Source organism: Haliotis cracherodii, unplaced genomic scaffold, assembly GCF_022045235.1.
Source record: "Haliotis cracherodii isolate W230 unplaced genomic scaffold, xgHalCrac1.p SCAF_9, whole genome shotgun sequence".
NCBI lineage: Eukaryota > Metazoa > Mollusca > Gastropoda > Lepetellida > Haliotidae > Haliotis > Haliotis cracherodii.
Genome location: NW_027266343.1, coordinates 20,350,143 through 20,359,507, shown reverse-complemented (window position 1 = coordinate 20,359,507; position 9,365 = coordinate 20,350,143).

Below are 9,365 nucleotides of genomic sequence, written 5' to 3'. Positions count from 1 at the left end.
TGGAAATCATGTTGACTACATATATCAACTCGATAATCTTGGCGTGCCACGGCAGCTAAAGGGCCGATCAACCTTCACGTATCCCTGGCAGTGTTGAGGTTTTTTTTTCAAATTATATTTGATCTGTTATTTCCTGATAGATACCGCATACATAATGTAGGATGTTTAGGATGTGAAACAACAGTCTACAAATAACGAATTATTTTCTCCCTGGGTATAACCTAACAACCTTAATGACGTCATTGGGAATAAGCATGCACTATTCTCTAACTAACAGGCTTAACACACACATGTACATTGTACATCACACACCTAGTGTGTATCACGTCAGTGTAATTGTGACTTACCTGAAACACGATTCTGAAACACACTCAAGACACTCTTTTACTGAATATTTTCTACTTAAGTCTGAAAAGGTAAAAAATAATGTACCCTTTTCTTGCAGGCAAGTGTGCAAAAAAATGAGTTCGTTATATTTTTGTATTTATTAGAATATTTGAGCATCCGTTTATGTTGACAAAATAATTGAGTTCCTAAACAATAAAAAGCGAATGCTGATCTCGAACCAACAAACCAACCGACCAACCAATCAACGACTTCGAAAACAATCAGTTGAGCGCGTATGTACGTGCGTGCGTGCGTTCGTGCGTGCGTGCGTGCGTGCGTGTGTGTTTTATAGTCATGATTTATTCCGGATATATGGCGCGAGCCCAGTGAGATACCATGCTGCAGTTTAACATGGGTACCTCCTCACTCAGACTCATTATACTAACTCCAGCCGGCCGGTCCTTGTTGTATCTCCTTCATGTCGAGCACCAAGCAATATATTATCTTTTAATGACGCGTCAAGGGTATCAAACCATCTACTTTCCGCTATCGGAAGAGACGCTCGCAATCGACAGGTATAGTCTGGAAGTTAATTTAAGATACCGACGTTTACTACAATATCTGAAAAAAATAGTGCACCTACTCAAGTCAAAGTTGGTATGAGATTATTAAACAGTCATACATAACTGGATTTTACATTTAAAGACAATCGGTGCACGAATACAAAATCTGTCTATGTAGCTATCACTATAATTTATCAACAACCAGACCTGTTCGTCACGGGTGGAACGAGCATTCATTGTAACATCCATCTGCTTAATGCTACCCCTGCGTCACAGGGCCATATGACACAGTTGAACCAATCAACTCAACTCGAAAGGTTGCACGGGAATCACGCACGCACGAATACGGTGTTAGCATTGGATTACATGATGTCTCAGCGCAAGCATCTTTCCGATGATGCGAAAGGTTTCGTTGTTAAAATATTTGAATACTTTATTCATGCACGATTGTCTTTAAATGTAATATCCAGTTATGTATGACTGTTTAATAATCTCATGCCAACTTTGACTGGATTAGGTCCAATAGTTTTTCAGATATTGTAGTAAACGTCGGTACTTATTATGTATATTAGCATGCAGGCTCAGGTAGTCTCTTGGCATTAGGGACATATTCTACGGATTCAGATTTTTTTGGAATAATTTTAATTCCCCATAAACATAATCGAGAACATGTTTTGACAATAGCCCTGAAATAGTATTGATTATTCATTTGTGTGAGCGAGTTTGGTGTGACGTCATTTGCGCGTCAGGTTAATGTTGGAAATCCAAAAGAGACCAAGGTGAATCCAATGAGAACGCGTGATGTGATGACATCTCCAAGGAACATGATCAGGGCTATTCTGGGATTCGAACTCACGATGAGCAGATCCATACACGAACAAGGGACGCAACTAAGCACGACGAATCCAGCGCATCTCGTGTTCCTATTTCTTCAAGTTAATCCTTAAAGTGTCATGATTAAATATATATCGTACGCGTCACGCCATCCTAGCTCATGCTGCGTGACACGTGGCATTCGACTCGGACATCCAGAAGCGCCGATATCTTCAATGTGAACATCTCGTTACAACCCGTCCACGAGGTCTAAAGTTGAAGTGGCAGATAGGACGCACTCCCGGAACTGAAGACGTGTACCACAGTCTGATACACCATCTTTATTGTTCAAGTACTGATAAGCGGTAGTCTCAGATCAGGGATAGGGATGATTCATATCTCAGGACAACATTGGCGTATGACATCGACTAAACATAGCAGGTATACATGACCAGGTGACGGAATGAATGTACTCCAGGCAATACCGTCACGTAGTTATGTTAAAAATTTCATTTTAGACTAACGTTTTCGACTTGGTATGCAACCCTGGCATCAAGCTCTAAATCGCTGTCATATATTTAATTCAAAACTTCAATTGGCCTAGAAACTTATATCAAGAAGTTGTCCTTTTCCAACATTAGGGTTGCAGTTGCTCAGTTGAGATGCCGCTAACACCAGCTCAGAATTGGGACTGGCAGATATATTAAAGAGCCTTGAGCAGAGAGATTGTTTTTATTCTGCAAATGTCAATATATCGAGGATGAATATCATTGAATGAATGTACTCCAGCCAATACTGTAACATCTACATGTGACTGAATGATTGTACTTCAACCAATACCGTGACGTCTTTACATGTGATTGAAAGAATGTACGTCAGACAACACCGTGACGTCTACATATGTGATTGAATGAATGTACGTCAGACAACACCGTGCCGTCTACATGTGATTGAATGAATGTACGTCAGACAACACCGTGACGTCTACATGTGATTGAATGAATGTACGTCAGACAACACCGTCACGTCCACATGTGATTGAAAGAATGTACGTCAGACAACACCGTGACGTCTTCATGTGATTGAATGAATGTACGTCAGACAATCCCGTCACGTCTACATGTGATTGCATAAATGTACGTCAAAACCGTGACGTCTACATGTGATTGAATGAATGTACGTCAGACAACACCGTGACGTCTACATGTGATTGAATGAATGTACGTCAGACAACACCGTGACGTCTACATGTGATTGAATGAATGTACGTCAGACAACACCGTGACGTCTACATGTGATTGAATGAATGTACGTCAGACAACACCGTCACGTCCACATGTGGTTGAAAGAATGTACGTCAGACAACACCGTGACGTCTTCATGTGATTGAATGAATGTACGTCAGACAACACCGTCACGTCCACATGTGATTGAAAGAATGTACGTCAGACAACACCGTGACGTCTTCATGTGATTGAATGAATGTACGTCAGACAATCCCGTCACGTCTACATGTGATTGCATAAATGTACGTCAAAACCGTGACGTCTACATGTGATTGAATGAATGTACGTCAGACAACACCGTGACGTCTACATGTGATTGAATGAATGTACGTCAGACAATCCCGTCACGTCTGTACAGGTGATTGAATGAATGTACGTCAGACAACACCGTGACGTCTACATGTGATTGAATGAATGTACGTCAGACAATCCCGTCACGTCTGTACAGGTGATTGAATGAATGTACGTCAGACAACACCGTCACGTCTACATGTGATTGAATGGATGTACTCCAACCAATACCGTAACGTCTTTATGTGACTGAATGAATGTACGTCAGACAATCCCGTCACGTCTGTACAGGTGATTGAATGAATGTACGTCAGACAACACCGTCACGTTTACATGTGATTGAATGGATGTACTCCAACCAATACCGTAACGTCTTTATGTGACTGAATGAATGTACTCCAACCAACAACGTCACGTCTACGTGTGATTGAAAGAATGTACGTCAGATAGTACCGTAACGTTTTTATCATACCTCCATGTCAGAATTATGAGATCTGATTTGTCAACGTGATCTTGATAAAATACTATGTATCCCGCCTTGGAAGGAAATAAATTTCTCAGCGGGAGAATAAATCCCTTATACCCCGCCACGAGCAAGTCAGACTTCACGTGGATTTCTGAGAGGCAGAAAAATCCCTTTTACCTTGCTTCGAAGCAAAAAGCCGTACGCATTTTCCGAGTCAAAGTCACGTGACCTAGCACAAGTTCACCTCAGCTGTTTTCTATCAATTTTAAATTTGTTTTAAATCTTTTACAATGTCAATTTAAAACATATCGGTATCTTCAGCCACGCCTAACCATCCAATGGGCAACGGGATGCGTGAGCGCTCTTTAACCGAGCGTTGTCCAACATACTAGGGACGTTGGATCCATGGTAGGGCGATCCGTTGCTGATGGTAGGGCGAGGGTGTGGAGGCGCCGTCATGAACGTTATGCCCAGTGTGGTGTACAGGAAGTTGACAGATTTCGAGGCGGAAGTGTCATGGTGTGGGGTGCTTTCTGTGGCAATGCACGTTCCAGGCTTCTTGTCATCCGTGGCAACCTCAACGCTGCTGCTTACCGCGACCAGGTACTGGCACCAGAACGTCTGCCTTTTATGGCAGCACATGGACCCGGTTTGATCTTCCAACTCGACAATGCCAGACCCCACAAGGAATTTCCTTCAGAATGCGGGAGTCAACGTCATGGACTGGCCGTCAAGGTCTCCCGATCTCAATCCCATCGAACACGTTTGGGATGCTCTTGGCAGAAGTCTGCGCACTCTCCAGAACCAACCACAGAATTTGCAAGATCTTGGCACCATTTTGGCAACAATGGCGTCGTCTTCCCAATCAAGTGTTCACAAGCATCACAAGGTCCATGCGGAGGCGTTGTGTGGCAGTTGTCAACGCACATGGTGGCCATACACCCTACTGAACTTGTGTGCCATCAGATTCTGTGCTTGGGACTTATCATTTAAACTGTTGATGTTATTACCGAATACCGTAGGTGCTTGGAACAAATTATGGTTACTACCGTTAATTAAAATCTTTCTTTGGACATTTATGATTAAAAATTACCTTCTCTGATACATTTGTCCGTTGTATATCATATATGGGATTACTTTTAATTTGATATTATATATTCAGGCATGATAATTAAGTTCATTAAAGGGCATTATATCATCTTCATTATAGAGAACTTTAAAAGTGTAAATTCCCTTTCAAAAAACAATTTTTAAAACTGATGGTTACACCAAAGAGGTTCTGATACTACTTCTTCAATGTTTGTGGAGTTAGTTTTGTGTCTTCTATACAGTGTTCCCCAAGCAGCCAAAACATCTCTCCAGTAAGGGTTAGCTAAGTGCATAGAGTTTTCAATATTGGCCCCAAGTAAGAATATTTTTTTTGGTGGAAAGATGCCAGGGTTATTACAGTAGATTTTGTTTTGGGGATGTTTTTTTGAGAACTGACAGTTTTAGAGAAATTATAAAAGACCTTACATCTATCATTCTCAGTCCGACATATTTTCTGATTAAAGTTGTTCATTTTGTTTTGTCCCTTTTATCATTCCAGATGAATCTGTATACAATTTAGTTAAGTTCATCAAAAAAATCACTTGGAGGGTTTGGAAGAGAGGAAAATATATGTACTAAGGTTGACATAGCCAAGGTTTTGACAAATGTAATTTTACCTAGCAGTGTTAAATTTCTTTTCCTCTGATTCCCTAAAATTTGATTGATAATGTCAATTCTCTTTTTTTTGTATTGATTACCCACAGATTATTTAAGTTTGAATTAAGCTTTATTCCCAATATTTCAAGGTCCCCACTGTGCCAGTCTAGTTTCAGATCCTGACATAATTTGATGTCACAACCTGTCATTTAGCCTATCCACATTGCTTTTGTTTTATCAATATTAATTATTAATCTTGACATTTTATAATAAATCATTTAGGGTGTCAATCGCTGTACTTAAACTTTCGTCTGTCCCATCTAAAAATATTTCAGTATCATCACCATATTGCCTGAGTTTATGTTCCACATTATTCAGTTTGATACCTTTTATTGAATCAATATCACGAATAATTAATTTCAAAGTTTCTGCAACAAGCAGGAATAGATATGGAGACAATGGGTCTCCTTGTCTACATCCCCTTTCATAACAGAAGAGTGTAGATTGGTGTCCATTTTGTATGATGCAAGATGAAGCATTATCTATAAGTATGTATATCCATTTTCTTATATTAGGTCCAAAGCCAAACTTTTCCAGTGTAAACATGGTAATTTGTTTTGAAAGTGTATCAAAAGCTTTTTCAAAGTCTCTAAGTAATAGCAAACCAGGCTTATTATTATTTAGTAGTCGCATGTTTTCGTTAATACATGTTCCAGGGATGAAGCTTGTATGGTTTTCGTGTACAAGAGTATTAAGCGTTGTTTTACTTCTGTTTGCAATACTTGTACTCAAAATTTCATACAATGAATTTAAGATAGAAATTGAGTAGTTGTTTATCTTAAGTGCCTTACTGTATACAGGTAATGACACCTCTATTCATTGTTAGACTTAAGTGTTATTTCTAAATGTTTCTGTAATATATCTGTATACCCATATTCCAAGATCTTTCCTGAAAAAAATGAAAAACTCTACTGGGAATCCATCAATACCTGGGCTTTTGTTATTTTTCATAGATTTTACAGCCTTTGTTATTTCATTCATGTTAATCATGTCTTCTAAATAATCAAACTGTGATTTGCTCAGTTTTGGTGTGTTAAGTTTGTGTAATACATTTTTGGATTCATTAGTTATTTCTACACTTGAAGAGTATAGTTTCTCATAAAAATGTCTTTGTTCAATTACGATGGCTTGTCCATTTTTTGTCCACTCCACTTTTTCAGTTTTAATACTGTTAATTAGTTTACTGGTATAGGTCCTATTTTCAAAGTGACAAAAATATTTTGATTTATTCTCCTTCCTCGTACCACTGGATTCTGTTTCTTATTTGTATTCCCCTTGATTCTTCTTTCAGTTTTTCAAAAAGTACTTTATATTTAGACAAGTCTGAGAGCTTTGATTCACTTATATTCTGAAAATTTCCCCTGATTTCCTTTATTTTTTTAAAATTCTATTTTCAATTTACTTTCTTCATTTTTGGTTTTCTTTAACTAAGTGGAAAAAGATATTGATCTGCCTCTCACTTCCATCAACTGATTATTAAATATAAGTTTTAGGTCTTTTGTTTTTCTTGCTTCATCTTTGGAATATTTACTGTTTGAATATTCTAGCATTGTTTCCTCTATTGTATCTTTCACTATTTGGATATATTCATTGTTAAACTGTAATGATGTATTCAACTTCCAGTAGCCCCTACCTCTTTCTTTGCTAAGTGTATTTGAAAAAGTCAATTGCAGTCATTGCAGAGTTATCAGATTTGTATCCTGGTATAATTGTAGAATCAGTCGTTATATTTGCAATGTCTTGTGAGACCAAAAGGAAGTCAAGTCTAGCTTGTTGTTTTGGCTTTTTCTTCCACCATGTGTATTACTATGCATCTAGATTGTTTTCCCTCCAAATATCATTAGATCGAAGCCTTCTGTTGTTTTAAGTACTAACTTTCCTGCTTTGGGTTTGTTGAAATGCTTATAATTTTCCAAATCCACATCTGGATTGAGTACCAAGTTCCAATCTCCGCATGTAACCAGTGATTCGTTTTGAAATTCGTCAATATTATTGAACAAAGTATTGTAAATAGCAGGTTCATCTTGATTTGGCCCATAAATATTAGTCAGTTAACCTTATGCCCTCTATTGTGATAACTGCTATCACAGACTTGGTTGATGCATGTCACCATATCCCATTTGTGTATATCGATGCTCATGATGTCACTCACCGTTTTGTCAGGTCCGGACTGGATTATATAAAGACCCCTATAATATACTTGGTTTATTGCCGAGTGCGGCTTTAAACAACAAACAGATTAAAGGACATAAAAATGATATTTTGTAATTGTAAGTTGTCATTGGTCTCTTTGAATAGCTGGCTACTTTCCTTAAACTTAAAAAATGTCATGCAGTTTCCTTTTTCCCCCAGTGTTTGATGTCGGTATCGAGAATTTTGGTTTGTTGCCAGGAAATACCGTGACCAGGGTGGTCATAATATTGTTATTTTTGTACATTAATCCAACCTTATGTGAACATAACAGCATATATATGCCTCGTCAAAACTATCGCACCACCAAATGTTAAGTGTAATTGCGAGTTCATTTTCAATGGAGAGATTTTCGAACAGTACACTGTGCATTGCCACATCTGCCTGTGTAATAGTAGCCATCTTAACCGCCCAACTTGGGCGTGCATTATTCGAGTCGTATGCACACCTCAGGAGTCTCTATAGAGAAATTCAGTTTTGATGACAAGTTACTTTACTGCAATTAACTTTGAATGAGTTCTGCCAAATTGAACGTCTGTCTTTTGAACGACTGTAACTGAAATGCCAAAGCAAACTATCCCAGAAAATCAAAAATGCAAACCACTGGCATGTCATGTCGGGCTATTGCCACCGTGTTGAACATTAATCATACTGTCACCAGTCGACTCATTAGAAAATACACATTGACTGGACATGTGAGGGACTTGCCAAGATCAGGACGTCCACAGAAGACCAGTGCAACAGAAGACAAGATCAACTTCAACTTGCACCATTCGCCATCACTGGCCACAACAGTGTCCTTCTGCACAATCAAGGGTCGACTGAATGCAGCAGGATTAAGGGCCAGAAACTCACTCCAGAAAAATTGATGTCATAATTAATTAACCCGGATATTTGTGATAACAACCCAATCATTGAACAAAATCAATCTTCAGTGTGTCCTGATTGTCTACCAAGAAACCCCAAGAAAAATCAAGTTCGGGGAAATCAGGTTTTGAGGGTCTCCAAAAAAGGGCCCTAAGCTTTGTTTTAAGAAAACTATACAAAGCAGTTGTGGGAAGATAGTACCGTTTCCAAAAACTGTCAACTGTCAAGCTTCAACAACAAATATATTCACATGCAGGACCATTTAGCCTGGTGTCAGGCACGGGCACACTGGAACTTGAGGTCATGGAGGAGGATTTATTTGTGTGTCAAAAGTAGGTTTCTATAGGACTCGTGTCTGGAGGCAAAGGGAAACATCTTATCAGCGCTACATCCAGAAAAAAAGTACCATGTGGTATGGGGTGAGGTGAGGTTAAATGGGGTTTAACATCGCGTCCAAGATTATTGCACTTATATAGCGACGTTCATGTATGTGTGTGTTTGTGTGGCTATTTGTACTAGTCCAGACTGATGCTGATTTATAGTGCTAGCCCACTGAGATACCATGCCGCAGTTTAACATGAATACCCAACACAGACACAGTATATTGACTCCGGGCCGACCAGTCCTTGTTTTAGCCCCTTAATGTCGAGTGCCAGACAGGATAACAACAAGTACCATCTTTTAACATCTTTTGGTATGACAAGTCCGAGGATAGAACCCCAGACCTCCCGCTCTCTGGGTGGACGCTCTATCACTAGACCATGGAGGCGATCTGTGGTATGGAGATGTTCCTTTGATTGTAAACTTGATTTGGTC